Source organism: Sceloporus occidentalis, unplaced genomic scaffold (assembly GCF_023333645.1).
Source record: "Sceloporus occidentalis isolate IW3139 unplaced genomic scaffold, rSceOcc1.0.p SCAF_1, whole genome shotgun sequence".
NCBI classification, from domain to species: domain Eukaryota; kingdom Metazoa; phylum Chordata; class Lepidosauria; order Squamata; family Phrynosomatidae; genus Sceloporus; species Sceloporus occidentalis.
The window spans coordinates 318884585-318905390 of record NW_028316981.1 but is presented as its reverse complement, the minus strand read 5'-3'; the positions used below and the strand labels follow the sequence as shown (position 1 = coordinate 318905390).

General features: G+C 43.7%; 1 protein-coding gene across 6 annotated transcripts in view; it reads left to right on the top strand.

Moving 5' to 3' along the window:
* CNTFR (ciliary neurotrophic factor receptor) overlaps positions 1-20806 on the top strand; it is a 558243-nt gene that overhangs the window by 18444 nt on the left and 518993 nt on the right. For 2 of the 6 annotated variants that reach the window (XM_089498460.1, XM_089498449.1), the window contains exon 1: positions 4009-4332. The exons of the other annotated variants lie outside the window; for them this stretch is intronic. The gene's annotated coding sequence lies outside the window, so the exon portion shown is untranslated. Of the gene's footprint in view, positions 1-4008; positions 4333-20806 lie in introns of those variants that run through there. 6 annotated transcript variants of the gene reach the window in all.

Below are 20806 nucleotides of genomic sequence, written 5' to 3'. Positions count from 1 at the left end.
GAATCATGCAATCATAAAATCAAATCATGCAAAATTGCCACTATTCCAAAATCTTGTGGCACTGAGTTCCAGGGACTTATTTTGCCCCATGATACAAAGGGCTTCTCTCCCCTATCTTTCTTTGGTGGCAAGAGGCAGAGGGTGTCCCAGCTTCTTCAATGATGTTTTTGCAAAATGTGGATGCAAATCTTCCTCCATCCCAAAAGGTTCATGGAGAAAGTGATGACTTGGCTTTCTTCTGCCTAAAGAGCGTTCTCCAAACAATAAAACCTATAAATGCATTATTTCTCTCTATGTTCCCCCTCCCCTGGTATATACTTAGAACATGTACATGATCTATTTTAAGAGTCTCTCTGCCTGCAGTGCTTAATTTCTAAAGGGAGAGTGGCTCGGAGCAAAGACTTGTCTGGAAGCAGGGCTGTATTTTCCCCTCTCTTTTCTGGGAAGATCCTTTTTGCTGAATTAATCCAACAACTGTTGAGGCTGGTGGGCTTTTAAGATGTCAGAGATATTAGCTTGTCCTGGGTTTGAGCTTTTACACAGAAATTGGGCTCTGAGGCTTGAGATGGAGGATCTCCAGCTTGTTGGTTCTAAAAAATAGATATCCTACAGACTGATGTTTACAGAAGTGTTCAAATACAATCAAACAGACAGGCTGTAGTTTCCTTCGAAGGCATGGGAGAGGGTTGCAGAAGCAGTTTCTTTCTTTAGTGTGCAGATGGACACAAACATATGCATCTGTGAGCAAAAACTATGTGCAGTTTGAAAACTAATAATGTACAATAGGAAGAAATTGCAAAGGAAATACACAGGTGGGAATCTGTGTGCAGTTTCTGTCCATATACGTTCTCCTGGGGAAGTGCATTCAGAAGTGAGAGAAGTGGAGTTCACAAGTGATGCTGAAACATGCATTCTGAATATGCAAATTTGGTGGTTAATTTGGGTGCTCATTTACTGTAGTTGTGTATCTTTGGCATTTAGGATGGAGTCATGCCTCCCATTCTGAAGAAAGTTGGGACATAAATTCAATAAATAAATAAATGTTACACAATCGATGTGTGACTCTACATCTCAAGCTCTATGCTAATGTGATGCTGAGAATCAGCCTAGTGTAGTATTGGACTAGGACTGTGGAAGGCTGTGGAAAACCAGGGTTCAAATTCCCACTCAGTCATGGAAATCCACTGGGTGAAATTGGGCAAATCTCAGAGGAAGGCAACAGCAAATTTCTTCCAACCAAAGCTTCCCTAAAAATCCTTATGTTGTTGTAGTTGCTGCTGTGTGCCTTCAATTCATTCTTGACTGATGGTGATTCTAAGGTGAATCTATAACAGGGGTTTCTTGGCAACTTTTTTCAAAGAGGATTTGCCATTGCCTTCCTCTGAGGCTGAGAGAATGTGATTTGTCCAAGGACACCCAGTGGGTTTCCATGGCAGAGTGAGCATTTGAACATACAGATCTCCAGAGTCCAATGCTCAGACTGCTACACCATGCTGTGATAGGGCTGATAGGCTTCTATGATAGGCATGCCAGACGTTGGAATTGGCTTGATGGCATCAGGGAACCAATGTAGGGTAATATATTGAATGCCAGACTAGGAGCCTTATGCATTAAAACAAACCTAGCAGAGAAGTGAAGAGAAGCATGTTTATCTTTCTGTCTCTGCATGTGGTTGAAGAACTTTCACTCTCTTCCAGTTGTAAAAGCATAGGAGAGGATCATCAAAATGTTGTAAAAGTGTCCCTTTTGCCAAAATGGAAAAATCCATTTGGCACAAGGGATGTTTTACCATCCTCTCCCATGCTTTTACAAGTGGAAAAGAATGCAAGTGCTTCAACATCATGCAGAAACAGAAAGACAAACGTGCTTCTCTCCTTTTGGCTGCCAGGTTTGTTTTTAATGCAGTAAGGCCCTCGGACTCCAGCGGAGCCACCCACTCAGTCATGGAAACTCACTGCGTGATCTTGAGCCAGTCATGGCTTCTCAGCATTATTGATTATAATAGGCTGGAATCTTTGTGTGAACAGAAAGAAGGATGAACAGGTGGAGTCTCCCTTATCCCCAATTCCAAAATCTGAAATTTTCCAAAAACCAAAAGCATTCGTGGCTGATACAATATGGATAACATGTATATGAAACATTTTTTAAAATTGTGTTTAGACTTGGATCCCATCTCCAAGATGTTTCCTGTATGCATATGCAAATACAGGTATTCTGAAATAATCATAATAACGCTCCTGAAATCCAAAACACTTCTGACCCCAAGCATTTTGGATAAGGGAGACTCAACCTGTGTTAGGTTAATAAAAAAGGTTGGGATAAGATAGCAATATACAATTGGCCCTCCACATTTGCAGCTTTGACTTTTGCGGATTTGATTATTCATGGATTTGATTCGTATGTTCTCTCTAGCACTCTCTAGGTCCTCCAGTGTGACTCTGTGGTCAATGTTTGCCAGAAGTTATGCTGGAGGACTTAGAGATTCCTAGAGAGAACACTTCTCTAAGCATTTGTCAGTCCTCCGGTGCAATCCTATGGTCAACTCTGGCAGACGTTGACTATAGAGTTGCACCGGGGGACCTAAAGATTCCTAAAGAGTGTTCTCTCAGGTTAAAGAAAACAGTGTTTTTCTTTTATTTGTCATTTCCCCACTTTCATGGGCGTCAGTTTTCTTTTACTTATCTATTGAACTATATAATTGTATCTTGTGTTTGAATTTAATAAAATGTATTATTATAAAATGGTCTCCCAGCCTCAGAGGAAGGTAATGAATGGCCAAGAAGTCCCTCTATTCGACTTTCCTGAAGTAGGAATTGAAGGCCCATGATGCCACAAACCCTGATGCAGAGTCCTGGCTTTTGTTGATCCAGCAATCTTGGCGAAATGGGTCAAGGGCAGTTCCAGGGAGATGCCAGTTCTCCAAAATTTGTGGCGGAAGCAAGGACAGCTTTTGCACAGCATAACAGTCACTGAGGGTGCATCTACACTGTAGAAGCAATACAGTTTGATGCCACTTTAACTGCCATGGCTCTGTCCTACAGAATTCTGGGATTTATAGTTTGGTGAAGCACCAGCACTCTTTGGCAGAAAAGGTGAAGGATCTAGTAAAACTCCAAATCCCAGGATTCCACAGGATGGAGCTACAGCACTTAAAGTGATGACAAGCTGCATTATTTCTACAGTGTAGATGCACAGAGTTGGGGTTTATGTTGGTGCAGTAGTCATGAGATAGTTTTTTGAAGGCTGATTTGTCAGTGAATTGTTGCTGTATAGAACTTGGGAGGAACTAACACTTATCAAAGGCACAAAAGCAAGAAACAAAGCCAGTCTTGGGTTGGTTTAGGTTTTCATTTCTTTCTTTCCATGTGGGAGCATTTGCACAGTTGGAATATCTCCTAAAGACACGCCCCGCCGTGCAGAAGTACAGTATGTATGATTTCTCCCTGTTCCACTTTCTCAGCTCTTGCAACGAATTAGGACCCTCTGCATGAATGCTTGGATGCAAACTGAACTTCTTTAACTGTAAAAATTTGGCTAATGGTGCCCTCTGGTGCGGTGGTGGCCTCGGCACGCATGCCCCATTGGAATGACCTGGCATTGGGCAAGATCACAGCAGCACCCATGCCTTTCTATGGGTCTTCACACAGGAATGTACGCAAAACCGTTTCCTTCTGTTCTGAAAGCCTTTATCTATGAATCTCCGGACGCTGCGCATGGATTCTGCAAGGATACAGCCTCCCGCTGTGTATTAGTATTTCCCCCCCACACCAAACATGCACCCACCCGCCTCCACTCGCTGCCAGGAAAAGAGAGAGCTCAGAGACAGATGGGGAGAGAAACACTGTGTTTAAACAACTATTTGAGGTCGTTTCAATATTTATTTTTTGTGAATTTTGAGGCTGACGCGCATCTCCTTTATTTGCTAATATTATTCCCCCCTCCCTGTGATTTCCCCCCTGTTCTGCCTGCTGCTTTGCTTGGTTACACTTTCCTTTCATTGGCAAAGACCCCCGCTCTGTCTTTGCAAGAGTTTCTTCTGCATTTCACCAGAGCAGATGTTGGGATTCCAAACGGATTCCAAGCCGAGGTCTTTTCCAGATGCATTTCTAAATTGTTAAAACTTCTAAATATCGTGCCTTACGAGCAGCTTGGATCCTTCTGGTGTGGCTACTGTGACTCGGCTCTCCCTCATGTGACGGCTCCGGCATTCGTTAGGCGGATTTCTCATCTGAAGCCAACGCTCTCCGGCAAAAAATAAACCCAACCCAACACCCTCCTGTTTTGCTCCTGAGCAACGTTGAGCTAAAAGGGGAAGGAAATCCATCAGGAAAGGTAGAGAAATCTTATTTTGTTCTCCTTTAAAGACATTCCTTGCAACCCCATGGGTGCAGAACCTGTGGGTTTTGAGATGCAATTGGACTGCAACCTCCATCATGCTCAACCTCTGGTGGGATTAGCAGATCAAAAACCCATGCATCCAGACATTCCTCACCCCTGTCCTAAATTCTTTGTTTGTTTGTTTGTTTGTTAGTCCCAAGTAGTACAGGTGCATAGAATGAATGGATTTATACACATTTCGGCTCACGATTTAAGAACATATTCCATGGGTCTATTCTAGTTGGGACCAAAGGACAGGATTCAGGCCTTTGTTGGCAACTCTGCCTTGGACAGTCACCTCTAATTTCATGGTTTACAGTATTGAACTGGCACGCTCTCTGTCTCTCTCTCTGTGGTATGCCTTGTTTAAAGTAATATTTAGTCCTGGAGTTGATTGAATTACCGGGAGGTCTATTGCGGGTCAGCTAAATGGTACTTTCTCTGTGGATGTCTTGGGTCCTAGGAGAGTAGATTGTGGTGCTCATGGTTTATTTTGGGGTGGTCAGTGTTCCCCCCCCAAGGTTGTTTCCCCCCCAAACTACCCTTTTTTCTGGGAGAATGAAAGAGGATGAAGTGCTTCTCCTAGAAGTCCCCAGAACTGGCAATTTATCACACAACTACTGCATAGACTCATGTATAACTCTACCTCTTGTATTAGACCAGTGGTTCCCAACCTGTGGGTCGGGACCCCTTTGGGGGTCGAACAATCCTTTCACAGGGGTCGCCTAAGACCATTGGAAAACACATATTTGGATATAGCAATGAAAATAATTGTATGGTTGGGGGTCACTACAACATGAGGAACTGTATTAAAGGGTCCTGGCATTAGGAAGGTTGAGAACCACTGTATTAGACAAAGGCAGGTTTGGGGGCCAAAATTGGATTTTGGTATGACCTGTGGATAAGTTGCTTGGTAAACCTTAGGCGCATGTAATGAAGGACAAAGCAAAATAAAACAATGCCGAAGAAGTTACAAAATTCCAACAAGCATTAATGTTTGTGCATTTGTGTACAAGTCGAATTCATGGATAAGTCCGATGCAGGTTTTGGGGCCAGAAAATTATGGATTTTATTTCTTTATTTCAAGGATTTATATCCTACCTTTATCTCAGAATGGGATTCAAGGTAGATATCTTTGGGTAAGTGAAGGGTAAAGCTTAGGGGCATGTAACAAGGATGTACAGGATGAAAGAAAGGAAAACAGTGCTGAAGTACTTACAGAATTCTGGCAGGCATAACTGTGTGCGTTCACCCTAAAAACTGGATGGATGAGGAGGGAATGTGATAAAATCGTGGTTGTATGATATGTGTGGGAAGCAACCAGACTTGGGTTGGGCTAAGAAAGTGCATACATGTCAAAAAGGATAAAAAGGCAAAGCAAAGAAAATGGTGATTACATTAGAAGTGATGTCATAACTTTAATGATTTTAATCCAGAAAAACTGACCAACATATCCAATTGTCGTATTCAGATCCTTCAAAGCCTGACTCCTTGCAGTGCTTCTTGGAGTGGAAGCATCAAAGAGCTGCCACCACTTGCATTTTTGTGCGCATTCAAAATGTCCAGAAGTGGCACTGTGGTAGAGAGAGTAGTGTAGATCGGTGCTTCTTTTAGGTTCTCCTGGGATGGACTAAGCTTTCACCTTTTGCCTCTGAACTCAGAGAAGAGGGTGGTTTATTTTTGGATACAAATGAAATTACAGAACTTACACTGACTTGTGGAGAAATCATCTCAGGTTTTTTTGGGGTCAATTTTTTTTTTTTACTAAACCTTCTAGACCTATACATGAGTATATATAGTAGGTCTCAGGACTCCTCCTACACTCTTTGATACTAGAAATAAATATCCCTTCCAGCCAGGTTTGGTCTGGGGTTTGTGATTTTGGCTCCTAGAGGATCCCATGGGCAAAGGTCCTCCCCCTGGTGCATAAGAAATGGCTGGGTGAGGAGACAACTAGAGTGATGATGAAGACTCAGAATTGTCCTGATCAGATTAGAATCATAGAGCTGGAAGAGGCCCCAAGGGACATCCAGTCCAACCATATTTTGCCATGCAGGAAGACACAATCAAAACACCCTCGACAGATAAATCATCCAACCTCTGTTTGATAATTTCCAAAGAAGGAGACTCCACCATAACTCTGAGCAGCAGCTTCTTCAATTGTTGAAACTTTCTTCCTAATGTTGAGGTGTCAGGAGGTTCTTCTAATGTTGATTTCTCCTAAAGTTTTCCTAATATTGAGGTGGAATCTCAGATTAGATCAGCCTCGGGTCTGAGCTGTAGGAGCTAGGGATGACAATCAAAGACTTCGATGCCTTGGGGTCTCACCATCTGAAGGACAGCTTTTCCCTACCTTGCCCAAGGAATGAATTCTGCAAGGAAGGGCCTCCTCTTGGTCCCAGAAGTGGGGCAACACACTGTGGGAGGCCATGGGAGCAGGGCCTTCTCTGCTGTGGCACCCCGGTTGTCAACTATCCTCAATTTGGAAGTCCGATGGATGCCAACATTGATTTTATTCCCATGCCAAGTCAAGCGCATGACTTTTAAAAGCTTTTAGATGTTAATTAACTCATGACAAATTTGCCTCTTTGCATGTTTTCCAAAGCTGCCTTGAACAGTTTTCACTAGTTTTAAACACTGTCTCATAAAACAGTTTAAGATGCTCTTCAGCTGTTTAAATGAATTCTAAAGTGGTTTGAATTGATTTTATTGTAAATCGGAGATCCCACGATGTAGGGTGGGATGTAAATACTTTAATGGAAACTGTAATAAAAGTTTCCTCGCCACTCCTTGCTCGTTCATAAAAGGGAAGCCTGCACAAGTCTCCTCCTGGCCTTGCATCTGCAATGTGGAACCAACCCAAGTTTTCCCCTCCAGGGCTCTTGCAACATGTCTAGCTGAGAGCTGGCTGAGAGTTAATCCTCATACAGGTGCTTACCTCTGCAGAGTCCGGTGGATTTGTAGATGCTGGTGGCTTACATATGCATATATCCCTCTCTCTCAAAGGCATTGGGTATTTCTGCCTGGTGAAATGGCCAAACGAGTTCAAAGTTGTGGAAGCATTGAGTTCAAGGTTGTGGATGCTGAGCTGTGCAAGTGGTGCCATTCATTGCCCATGAATGTGAGTTGCAAATGACGGTGTGATCTGCATTGCAGAAATAATGCAGTTTGATACCACTTGAACTGCCATGGCTCCATGCTATGGAATCCTGGGATCTGTAGTTTGCTGTTGAGAGAGAAGGGCAAGTATCTCGCAAAACTACAAATCCCAGTATTCAACTACATTGAGCTATGTCAATTAAAGTAGATCCAAACTGGATTATTTCTGCAGTGCAGATGCAGTCTCATCTTTCAGATAGTTTAAAGCCACAAGTGTGGGAATAATTGCTCCGCAGCACTCCAGGATGTTTGGATGATGTGGAAAACTGTGCAAAAGTCTCCCAGCCGTAACATTGTTCCTGAGTGGGCTTCTTGACTGTGAGGAAACCACTCCACTGCCCAAATCTGGAACTGAACAATTGCAGATATTCTTTCCGCCCTTAGCGCTGTCAAACAGCTCTTCCCATCAGGAAGTTCTTCCTCATGTTTAGTTGGAGGACAACTTGTTTTCTTATGCTGCATTGTAGAAATAGCAAACATGGCAAGGCTTGCAGAACTAATGGTGTGCGGTGTGGGTTGTGCACACATCTGCTTGGCTGGAATCCGAGGCAATGGGGGCGCCCAGCACTTCTAGAAGGGAGATTTCCCTTCCTCAGCAAAAAAGCCTTGGGGGGGGGGTGTTCAGTGAGCCTCCTAAGCACTGAGAGACAGGGAACAGACTGCTGAGGTCTCTCTAACCACTGGTGAACACTCCCATGTCCAGCAATCATCTTACATTGCTCAGAGCAATTACTCCCCCCCCCCCACACACACACACAAATAGCTCGAGAGGTTGTGGGAGAAGACTTGGCAAACTTTCTATGAACTCTCTTTAAGTTCCTTTACGTTAGGATCCAAGCCATTGCATGGTGTGTAGTTTTCCCCCAGACATGATGGGTTCTTCCAGATACTCTTGGACTGCAACTCCCATTAGCCCCTGACCAGAAGAGGATGGAGGACACTGGGGAATTCTAGTTTTTCCAGAAACAGAGTCACTCCCTGCCTGCCTCCTTCATCCTGATGGAAATCCAAGGGGAGCGGGTTTGGAGAGGGGCGTAGGATTTATTTACCGAGACCACGCCATGCTGATTTTACATGTAGGATAATTGTCTCCAGAAAAGAGAAAAATTCCAGTAGCCAAAAGCCGTTGAACCGAAATGAATTGAAATTGAACTGAGATATACGAGGCGACGGAGGGAGGGGGAAGAGGATGCACTTAGGATGACTTAAACATTATGTATTTAAACAAATTTCAAAGCTTTCCTTGCAAATGTATTTTTATTGGAAGGCTTGTAAATATTTACAAGACATGATAGTGCACATTTCCATTGCATTGTTTAGTTTTGAAGGGGGAAAAAATACCTACAGAACTGTTAGCATACTAATTTCAATGTGGTTGGCCAGGGAGCTCTCTGCAAAGTTCCTTTGTGGGGATCACAACCCCCAGAATTCCCCAGCCAGCTTGTGGCCTGAAAAAAGGAACTTTGCAGAGAGCTTGCCGGTCCCAACAAATTCTTCATCTAAATGTCTGCCTTGGTTATTTTCCCTCCATGAAGCAAAGTAAACAGCTTTGTATTGTATACAAATCCGGAATTGTGTCCAGCGTCCCAGTTGAGCTGGCATTGCATTACGTTACTAATAAATTTTATATAACAATGCATTTTTTAAAAAGCTCAAGTCTTTTTACATATTTTGCACAAAAACCCCCCGTAGCAGAGCACTTCTCTAGGTTTTTGTTTTTGGAAATGGGATGGAGGAAAGACAGAGAAGAATGGTGCTTTTTTGCCATCCCCAAGCAAAGTCCTTGGCTGGGAGTCAGCAGACAACTGGATGGTCTTCTGCTCTGGAATTCAGTGTGAATGTGTGGATTTTGTACTTTGCTGAAATCTCATCCATACTCCCTGGCACTTGCAAATGGGTTGTGTGGAGGCAGGCATGCTTTTTGCAAAACTGGAGTCACCTTCCCTAAACAGACTTTATAGCCACTGGCCAGAATTTTTTTTTGGTGTCTTACACATGGGCAAGCTTCCCTATGGAAACATCTGGATATTTTTGTCCAATGTGAAACATACACATGCAGGTCAAGGTTGCAGAAGCAGAGATGCACAGGCATACATGGTGTTCCTGTATGACAGTGGGTTGGACTGGATAGCCCTTGGGGTGTCTTTCAATTCTATGATTCTATGAACAACAACATTAAACCTCAGTATCTATACGTAATAGGTAGAGGCAGGGTTCATTCCAAGCATTATTGGAAAATGCCACTAAGGATTGATGGTAGCTGCATGCTAAACACTGCGGCCCATCTGCTGAAGGGTCTGAACAATGGACTACCATCAGAAGAGAAGATAGGTTCTGAGCTCTCTGGTCTGATCTGAATATCTCTCTCCAACTCCAATATCTCATTGAAGGAAATAGTGGCACCACTCCATTCTGGTTAGGTAGACCTCATCTGGAGTCCTGTGTCCAATTCTGGACACCTCAGTCCAATAAAGATATTGATAAAATGGGAAGGTGTCCAAAGGAGGGTTATCTAGATTATCAAAGGTCTGGAAACCAAGCCTGGTCAAGAATGACTGAGAGAGCTGGGTATTTTTAGTTTGGAGAAGAGAAGATTGAGATATACAGTAGGTATTTCTAAATATCTGAAGGGATATTGATTGGGTATTACTGCATGTCAGAATGGGGTTGGACTGGATGACCCTTGGGAATCTCTTCCAACTCTATGATTCTATGACATTATATAGGAGATGGAGCAAGCTTGTTTTCCGCTGCTTCAGAGCAGAGAACCTGAACCTCTGGATGCAAATGGCAAGAAAAGAGATTCCAAATAAACATTAGAAAGAAGGTCTTGACAGCATGAGTTGTTCAACAGTAGAATGCAATGCCTCAGAGGATGGTGGATTTTCTTTCTTTGGAGGTTTTTAAGCAGAGGTTGGATGGATATCTTTCAGGAGTGTCTTCCTGATGGATTCCAACATGGCAGGTGCTATGATTTCTCCAGACTTCTGTGGTTATCTAAGCTGGAAGAGATGTGACAGCTGAACATGCAGACTGCATTTAAAACAACCTTAAAGATACATCTCTTCCGGCAGCCAATTTTAAATCGTGACTTTTTAATTGGTATCTCCTAAAGAATGTACAGTGGCCCCTTGGTATTTGCTGGGGTTTGGTTCCAGGACTTTCCATGGATACCAAAATCCGTGGCTATTCATGTCCCATTAAATACAATGGCACAGTAAAATGGTGTCCTTTATATGAAATGGTAACATAAGGTTTGTTTTTTAAAATTTATAAATATTTTGAATACTTTTAAGATGTGGATGGTTGACTCTATCGATAAGGAATCTGTGGATACAAAGAGCTGGCTGTATTTATATGAGTGGTTTTGTAGCATTATATTTTAACTGTTGGTTTTATGTGTTTCCTTTTGTATTTTAACATATTGTAACCCATCTCAAGCCTTGAGGAGGGGCAGGAAAGAAATAAAATTCATTATATAGTATTTTGTGGTTTTTTTGAGCTATGTGGCCATGTTCTAGAAGAGTTTGTTTCTGACGTTTCGCCAGCATCTGTGGCTGAGAACATGCCAGCCACAGATGCTGGTGAAACATCAGAAACAAACTCTTCTAAAGCATGAGCACATAGCCCAAAAAACCCACAAAAAACTATGGATACTAGCCATGAAAGCCTTCAACTTCACAAAATTCATTCTTATTACTACTATTATGACTATTATTATTATTTAAAAAAGTCTACAAGACTCAGAGTGATGGTGGTATAAAAAGTACGGTAAAAATACTGTTAAGTAACAAAAGCTAGTGCAAGTGGCATTTGTGTGGTTATTTCACCAGTGTCACAAAGGTCTGTGGTGTCAGAGGTCTGCATCCCGTCTCCAAGATGCGCTGCGACAGGAAGGAGTTTTGGTCCTAGACTGCACCGTGAAATCTGGGCCACTCAGGGCATGGCATTGTTGGAAAGGGTTTGGCGCCAGGGTCCAGTGAATAAGCCCTTTCAGGGTGACCTTCTGCAGCCTTCTGCAAACTGCTCCAGCCCCCCCCCACCTTCCCCAGGCGGCTTGACTTCTTTTCAGCAGCTCCAGGTTGAGCAGAGCTGACTTGAGCTTGGGCCTCATCCCTGGGGGAATTCCTTTGCCTTTTATCCTTTATTTGGCCAATTACAAGAAGCATAAAGTTTCCCTCTGCTTCCAGCTGGGAGGGGTTGGCAAGCCCTTGCGCTCAGGACCATTCTCCCTGCTGCCACCTTTAAGGTTCTGTTGAAACTGCAATTTTCTACAATGGCTTGGCTTGAAGCTGCATGCCTCATCCATAAAATTAAATGTGGATGCTAACCACAGGTCTCATTTCATGATGGTGATTTCTAGTGGTTAGCACATGGGTTTGGCCCCATAGCTGAGTGGCATTTGGTTTCCACTCTTCCAGTTTGGGAGTGGAAAAGACCTTTAGGCTGCATCCACACACCAAAATGAATGTACAGTCGGCCCTCCATTTTCATGCCCCATTTAGTCTCCCTCCATTTGTCCCCTCCAAATAAGCAAGGGGCGCGGATTTCAAATCCATGAAAATGGAGGGGCGACTGTAGTTTCATACTACCTTAACTGCCATGGCTCAATGCTGTGGAATTCTGGGATTTGTAGTTGTGTGAGATATTTAGCCTTCTCAAGTACTACAAGAAACTACAGATCCCAGGATTCCATAGGATAGAGCCATGACAGATAAAAGCAGTGTCAGACTGCATTAATTCTGCAGTGTGGCAGCAGCCATGGACAAATATCTAATCTGCATCTAGTAATGCAGTTTGACACTGTTTTAACTGCCATGGCTCAATGCTGTGGAACCCTGGGATTTGTAGTTTGTTATGGCAACAGAGTGCTACTAATGGAGAAGGCTAAATATCACACAAAATTACACATCCCAGAATTCCATAGCAATGAGCCATGGTAATTAAAGTGCTGTCAAATTGCATTAATTCTACGGTGCAGATTGGACCAAAGCCAGATTTCCTTTCCTTTCCCCATCCTCCCTTATTTATTTAAAGTCATCCATCTTTCTGCTCCTTTCCTGAAAACTGGGATAAGATGGCTGCTCTTGTTGTGTGCTTTCATGATCATTTTTTTGCCAAGGAGTAATGTCATCTCATGATATGGCCAAAGTATGATAACCTCAGTTTGGTCATCTCAGCTTCTAGGCCTGATTTGCTCTAGAAGCCATTCATTTTTCTTTTTAGCTGTCCATGGTAGCCATAGAACTCTTCTCAAGCACATTTCAGATGAACTGGTTTTCTTTATGTTTGAATCACAGAATCCTAGATTTGGAGGAGATTCCCAAGGCCATCCAAACAAACCCCTGCCATGCAGGAAGACGCAATCAAAGCCCCCCTGATAAATGCCCATCCAGCCTCTGCTTAAAGACCTCCAAGGAAGGAGACTCCACCACAATCTCTAAGGAAGGAGTGTGTTCCACTGTTGAACAGCCCTTACTCTCAGGAAGTTCCTCCTAATGTTGAGCTGGAATCTCTTTTCCTGGAGCTTGCATCCATTGCTCTGTGTCCTAGTCTCTGGAGCTGCAGAAAACAAGCTTGTTCCATCCTCAATGTGATGTCCCTTCAAAAATTTGAACAGGGCTATCATATCACCTCTTAACTTTCTCTTCTCCAGACTAAACATATCCAGCTCTCTAAGTCATTCTTCATAGGGCTTGGCGGTTTCCAGACTTTTCACTGTTTTGGTCACCCTCCTCTGGAAACAATCCAGCTTCTTTCCTGTTGAACTTTCACATCCATACATAGAAACTGGAAGTACTGTGGCTTACATGATCCTGATTTTGCTATTTAATTCATTGTCTTTGCAATTGAGGGTCTTGTCTAGTCCCTTCACAGCTGCCTTTCTGAGTCCTTGCCTTCTTCTAATTCCTTGACTACAGTCTCCATTGTGATTGATTAATGAGCCAAGGTATAGATTAGAAAATCTTTTAAATGTTTCAGCGCCTTCATCACTCAGTTTAAAGTTACGTAGAGGATCTGTGGTCAGTATTAGGTGTTCTTAATACTCAGCTGTAACTTTGCTGTTGCATTGCCTTCATTAGAGTAGGTGGTTTAGCTTTGCTTTCCTAGGAGGCTGAGAGAGTGTGACATGCCCAAGGTCACCCACTGGTTTCCATGGCTGGGCAAGGATTTGAACCCTGGCCTCCCAGAGTCCTCATCCCACACACACTTCACCATGCTGGCTCTCAAAAGACGATATGTTATATGCCTGATAAAATACACATATTTCCATTATTCTCCCTCGCAACTGTCCATCCGAAATGCAAAAACTGCAATTCTCACACTTTATGTATGGTGTGCAGAGAAAGGTGTGTGCGAAACCTAAGGCTCATTTGCTGACAAGCCAAGCAGGAGATAGTTAGATCAGAATTTACAGAGTAGAATAAGAAATGGATTGTTCAGCTTTGTAAGCAGACCAGTAGGAAGCATCGTTATGTGCAGGCTTGCTTGCCACATACGTCTAGAATTATGGTCTGAACCAAGGCAGATATTAAACCCTTAACTCTGACTGTTCAGTTCTTCTGCCTGTGCCTTTGAGTTATGGAGGGTTTGGGAGAAAATAATGCTGGAAGCATGGTGCTGGTGGAGACCACGACACCCCCTTTTGCACTATACAGATCAGAAGATTTAGCAAAGAGAACAACTGAAAGTGGATTTAGTGGACTGAGAATTTTGCAACAGAAACCTTACTCTTGAGGTTAACAGTCAAGAAGAAACACCTATCAGCAGGAATAACTGTACAAGCAAAAAGATTCAAGGAGAATGTGGAACTGGTGGGGTTCTAGGGTTAGAGCCTAGTTCAGGGGTGCATAGTATAAATGTACAGGTGTGAAGTTATTGAATCCTTGTGGGAAAGAGCAGTGTTGCACAACTGAATCAAGATGCCAAATACGCAGCAGAATGCACAGCCAAAGGCACATGCATGTGCAGACACAATCTCCATACATGCAAAATTTGCAGTTTGGAGTCACATTCAATGCACATGCATGTGCAATGCACTAGGAAGTTCCTGTTGTTCCTGTTTTTATTTTTAGAAGTGGTGAAACATCTGAGGCTGCATTTAAACAGAGGCTGGATGGCCATCTGTCAGGGATGCTTTGAATTGGATTTCCTGCATGGCAGGGGGTTGGACTGGATGGCCCTAGTGGTCTCTTCCAACTCTATGATTCTATGATTCTATGATTCTATGCTGCAGATTTAATGCAGTTGGAGACCGCTTTAAGTGCCATGCCTCCATACTGTGGGATTCTGGGATCTGTAGTGAGATATTTAGCCTCCTCTTTGAGAGAGCTCTGATGCCACAAGTAAGTACAGTTGGCCCTCCACATTTGTGGCTTTGACTTTTGCTGATTTGATTATTTGCAGTTTTGATTAATATGTTCTCTCTAGGAATTTCTAGGTCCAGAAGTGCAAGTACAGTAGGACCCCCTATATTCACAGAAGTGGTACCTGTGCTTTCACTTATGCACATCTGGAAGAAAAAAGTTATCTCTATGCATTTTCTAGGTCCTGCAGCACAATTCTGTGGTAGGTTTCTGTGGGAAGTTGACCATAGAGATACGCTGGGAGATCTAGAACTGCCTGGAGAGGTGTTCTCCCTATGAATCTCTAGGTTCTCCAGTGCAACTCAATGATCAGTTTCCTCAGGAAGTCATTCATTTCAATAGAGTTTGGTATTATCTGCAGTTTTGTGTTTCCATTGTTAGTCCAAGAACCTATCCTCCATGGATGGGGGTGGGAGATGGGGGGGTCTGACCGTACTGAAACTTTAAATAATCTTTTGCAAAACCGAACCTTTGTAGGAAGGAAAGTTGTTGCAGCAAACTGAGCTATGCTTTGCAGATAGAGGTGTTGCTGATATGGAGATAACCGTGGGATGATCTCTGACCTGGGAGGGACTCCATCTGGCCTGGCTCACTTTGCTTTGGTCCTTCTTGCTCATGCCCTCAGGTCTTGCCTGCTATTGGAATGCAGTCCTGGATACCCTTTTGAAATTACAATTCAGCTTGAAAAATTTTTCATCACCCATCCTCAAAGTCATCTGCAGACCCAGCTGGGCAGGTGAACCTTGGAAAGGAAACTGAGTACTGTACTGTAAATCAAACCATCCAAATTAACTCTCAGAAGTCTGAATGCCCAGGACAGACTTTGGTCTGGCAGCTAAACAAGGCAGTTGGTTAGCCCCCAACACTCTGAACAGCTTGCATGCCTTTCCTAGCAGTCTCTAAAGCTTGGCTTGGCTCTGTCAAATCACCGTCTGGATGCAAGGAAGCCAAGCGTTTGCAAGCACAGTTCAGTATCTTTGAGAATGCACCAGCTTGCTAAGGAGCCGTGCAGAGGGCTCCTGTCTGCTTCTCAATAATCTAGCAAGAAAGACCAGTTTTTTGGACTGCGTCTCAGACTATGGCTGGCCTCGCTGATTTTTTTTAGCAGGTTTGGAATATGTTCTATTGTTCCCACCTGTTTTCCTCTGCCAGTCCTCTGTCTGGCTGGCTTTGTATCAGTTCCAAGGTTTCTCGTCCCTTGTGTGCTCTCTTGCACAGCTTGTCCCTCACAGGTGTCCCAGACACACATCCAATATGGATGGAAAGGCTGGAGGAGATGATCCAAGGACAGATCCATCGTCAGGGGCCATCTCTTTGGGTGGGCAAATTCTGGTTGACAGCTCTGAGTAGATGCCCGGACAACCAGTTAGGTTTCTGGCATCCCTTTTGTTACTGTTTTTATTTTTAGAAGTGGTGAAACATCTGAGGCTGCATCTACGCTGCAGATTTAATGCAGTTGGAGACCACTTTAAGTGCCATGGCTCCATACTGTGGGATTCTGGGATCTGTAGTGTTTTGAGATGTTTAGTCTCCTCTCTCAGAGAGCTCTGATGCCACAAGTAAGTACATTTGTGGCTTTGGCTTTTGCTGATTTGATTATTTGCAGTTTTGATTAATATGTTCTCTCTAGGAATTTATAGGTCCGGAAGTGTAATTCTGCTGGAAGTTGACTGGAGAGTTGTGCTGGAGAACCTAGATGTTCCTAGAGAAAAACTCTTCTCTAGGCATTTGTTGATCCTCTAACATGACTCTATGGCAGGGGTAGGCAACCTTTTTGAGCCGGGGGCCGGCTTGCTGTCCCTCAGACAACTGGGGGGCCGAAGCCAAAAAATAAATAATTAAAATAAATAAATAAATAAATAAATAAATAAATAAATAAACTGGGACAAATGTAGGACAAAAATTTCAAATTTGCTGATTTTTTTAAAAATGTTAATATAAATGCATGTTTCAGAGGCTTCTATAAACAATTGCCCCCCTTGCCCGCCGCTTGCCCTCCTTGCCTAACACTTGCCCCCCCATGCCCACCTCTTCCTGATAGGCCAAAGGCCCCATGCCCTCATGTGAGAGGCCAAAGGCTCCGGCGGCAATCAGTGGCAGGACCGGGCTGGGGCCGGTCCCAAGGCCTTGCCGGGCCGCATCCGGCCCGCGGACCGCAGATTGCCTACCCCTGCTCTATGGGGTTTATCACAAGAAAAGCTTACCATGGGTTAAATGCCAGCAAAATGATCCTGAAGTGCAAAGGTGTGATAGAAAGTCACGCTTCTGATGCATCATTGAGGCACCCCCTGCCATTTCCCATCCTCAAAGAATTTGTGAAGCAGCCATTTTTTTTAACAATGGGAAGAAATGGCTGCTCCGCAAATGCTTTGATGACAGGAGAGGAGAATGATGCTTCAGAAGTGTGATCAACTATCACATCTTTGTGCTTCTGGGGTCTTTTACCAGTGTTTTAACCACAGTAAGCTCGGGTGTGATAATCTGGCAGATGTTGTCCACAGAGTTGCACTGAGGGATCTGGAGATTCCTAGAGAGGTGTTCTCTTAGCTAAAAATAATAGTGTTTTTTAATTTGTGGTTTTTCCACATTCATTGGGGTCCTTCAACCCTAACCCCAGTGAACATGGAGGAACCATTGTACACATCCCAGGATTCCATAGCATGGAACCCATGGCAGCTAAAGCAGTTTCAAGCTGTATTAATTCTGCAGCGTAGACGCAGCTGTAAAGCTAGAAGGGACTTCCATACCCTCCAACATTTCGCAGATGAAAACCAGGGGACATGTGGCTGAGAAACATCAGAATGGGTCAAGATGGCACAAGGTTATTAATCAGGAAGAATGGACAGGCAAGCTAGGTGAGGCTGAAGCAGTTTGCTTGTGCCTGAACCTCCTGGGAAGACTCCATCCCCACCTCACCTCTCTGCTGAGCTGAGTGCCAACCCCTTTTGCACCACTTTTGAACTCAGTTTGCAGCAACTGAAGCAAGGAGGAACATGAGGTAAGAGAAACTGAGGAAGGGTCCTCTCATGCCCAGCTGTCAGGATAAATTTGGAGAGCCTGCTGGGGTGTGGATTTGTGGATTGCACATGGCTATGTGCAGTTTGAACACCCATTGCCCCTTTCAGCCCCTTTGCAAAACTCTCCCAGCATAATGTCCGTCTATTTATTTTACTTTGCTTGGCCCATGAGCTGGAATGAGTTAGCAGTCGGAGGCAATTTCCTCAGGGAGCGCACTGTGCAATGAGAGAGAGCATGATTGCAGATTCTGATGGCTCTCTAACCCTGCATTACAGACTCATTTGCCCACATTTCGGTTCCCTCGCTGGGGTCCCTTTGCTGTTTTGGTTGCATTCTTTCCATTCCCTCTTCACCCCCTTTCTTCTCGTGCCTGTTTACATCGATGGGCCTTTTCTCTTTCCTGCCAAAAGAGCCCAAGATGCTGATCTTTGCTGTTGTCGGCCGTGGAGGAAGGACAGAGAAGCCTGCCTGCGCCTGGCAGATGAGCTGATCGGAAGGTTTATTGAGCCTCCTTCCCGGAATGAGGGAGGCTTTTCTTTCTCCCCTCTCTGCCAGCCAACAGCTTTCAGGGCCAAGCAGGGCTGCTGCTGTTTCTCTTGTTCTGATAACAGAATTAGCCTGACAGCCCCATAAGGTATGCTGGGGAGCTCCAGATTCATTTGGCTGAGTGGAACAAAGGATTGCATTAGGGGTGCAATTCTTACTAATGTTCTCCTTGAAGGAGAGAAGCAATAGGTAATTTTAGCAACTTTCTTCTTGCTACAAAACAAAAACTTTCAAAACTGCGAAAGGTTTTCAAAGACTATTCCTAATTCAGGACATTTTGTGCTCAAAATTCAGCTATGGTACCTTTGTGCAAATCCCAGCGTGGTTTAGTGATTTAAGAATTGAACTATGACTCTGGAGACCAGGGTTCAATTCCCAGCTTGGCCATGAAACCCACTGGGTGACCTTGGACAAGTCACAAACTCTCAGCCTCAGGGGAAGGCGTTGGCAAACATCCTCTGAATAAATCCTGCTGAGAAAACCCTATGATAGGTTTGCCTTAGGGTTGGCATAAATTGGAAATGACTTGAAGGCACACTACATACACATGCCTTTGCACAGTGAACAATATTTCAGCACCTGTTGTGTACATTCAAGTTGTTTCGGACTTAATGGTGACTTAAAGGCTGTAACCCAATTGCAGGGTTTTCTTGGCAAATGTCTTCAGAATAGGTTTGCCATTGCCATCCTCTGAGGCTCAGAGAGTGTGACTTGCCCAGGGTTACCCAGCAGGATTCGAAACCTGGTCTCGAGAGTCATTGTACAATGCTCAAACAACTAACAGTATTTTACACAGTTCTCTGTCATTCCAGGGAGCTCCCTTGAGTTTAAGGTGCCATGGTCATAGATATGTAGCCTCCTTTCATATGGAGCAGTTACGGATCCATACCTTTGCGGCAGCTGCCACACTGCAGAATTCATGCAGTTTAACACTGCTTTAGCTGCCATGCCCCCATGCTATGGAATTCTGGGATTTATAGTTTTGTCACCACTCTTGTGCTCCCTCCGAACTACAAATCCTAGAATTCCATAGCACTGAGCCATAGAAGTGGTATTATAAATAAACATTATTATGGAACTACAACACTTTTAAAGTGGCATCAAACTGCATTATTTCTACAGTGTAGGTGAATCCTAGGTTAGGTGAATCTGTCTAATTTCTTGTGCTGTCTCCCCATCCCCTTTATGGTTTCATTGATCATCCTTTCTCAGAACTCTCCACTCCATGGTTGTATGCATGTCAGTTTCTGTTTCAATGGGTACAGTGAATCTATTTTAGGTTTTATCTAAACTTTATCGGAGCTATCTGAGAAGTTGAATCTATTTGGGGGCGTAGGGTTCAGCCCCTTGGATGGTTCAAACTTTAGGCTAAAACCCAGAGTAGAATCACCACTCCACTGACATGGAAGGTACCAGCTGCCTTTGGTTGTGTGACATGGGAGGAAACATACACTATCATCTAAAAATCCACAAAACACTGATATCTTGATTGGGCCAACCAAAATGCATATTACACAACTGCAAGCTTTTGAAGCTCCACTTGCTTCTTCTTCACCAGGCAAAGGTGTTAAAATGATACAGGGGAAAGAAAGAAAGAAAGAAAAGAGGGAGAGAGGGAATGATGATGTCAATGGTAGTCCTGCATTTGGTCCAGATGCTGTGCTTGGTGTCCTCAGTTCAAATGGGCTGGAAGGGTATTCATGCAAGTGGGACCCTCCTCTTCCTTCTTCTGGCCATGTGGATACTGGGAGGTTCATTCTGGGAAATAAACTTTAAATTGCATTTACAAGACAAAAAACTGCTGCCTTCGAGATCTGGTTTGTCTCGAATCCTTTGTAAGGCTACAAGGCCCTTTGTTAGGAAGAGAACACTAATTTCTGAGAGAGCCTCCGTGCTTTTGCATCAGGAAAACCTTTAAGGCAATGCAGTGCCAATTTGAAAGAAAAAACATTGTTTCACCTTTGTTTAAAGTCCCAGTCCATTGCCTCTCTCTTTAGGATTCCCCTGTGGTGGCTAAAATGTGGTATTTTTACATCCAGAAAACATATCCAGAGCTAGCTGTGTTCATCATAAAACAAAGTACAGTATTATCAAAAATCCACAGTGATACCTTTATTGAGCCAACCAAAATGCACATTATACAGTGGTTACTCTCTGGGTGTAAATACAAGCTGAGGCTCCAGGGAACAGGGAGAGAATTGTGCTGTCAGGGGAGGTAGGATGTGAAGCGTCAATTCTGCTCCTCTACAACTAAAAGTTTCCCCAAGACAGCTGCTGTGGAAAGAAAAGTAAGGCAGCAGCTTCAATTCACTGGTCTCTTGGATCGATACAAATTGGAA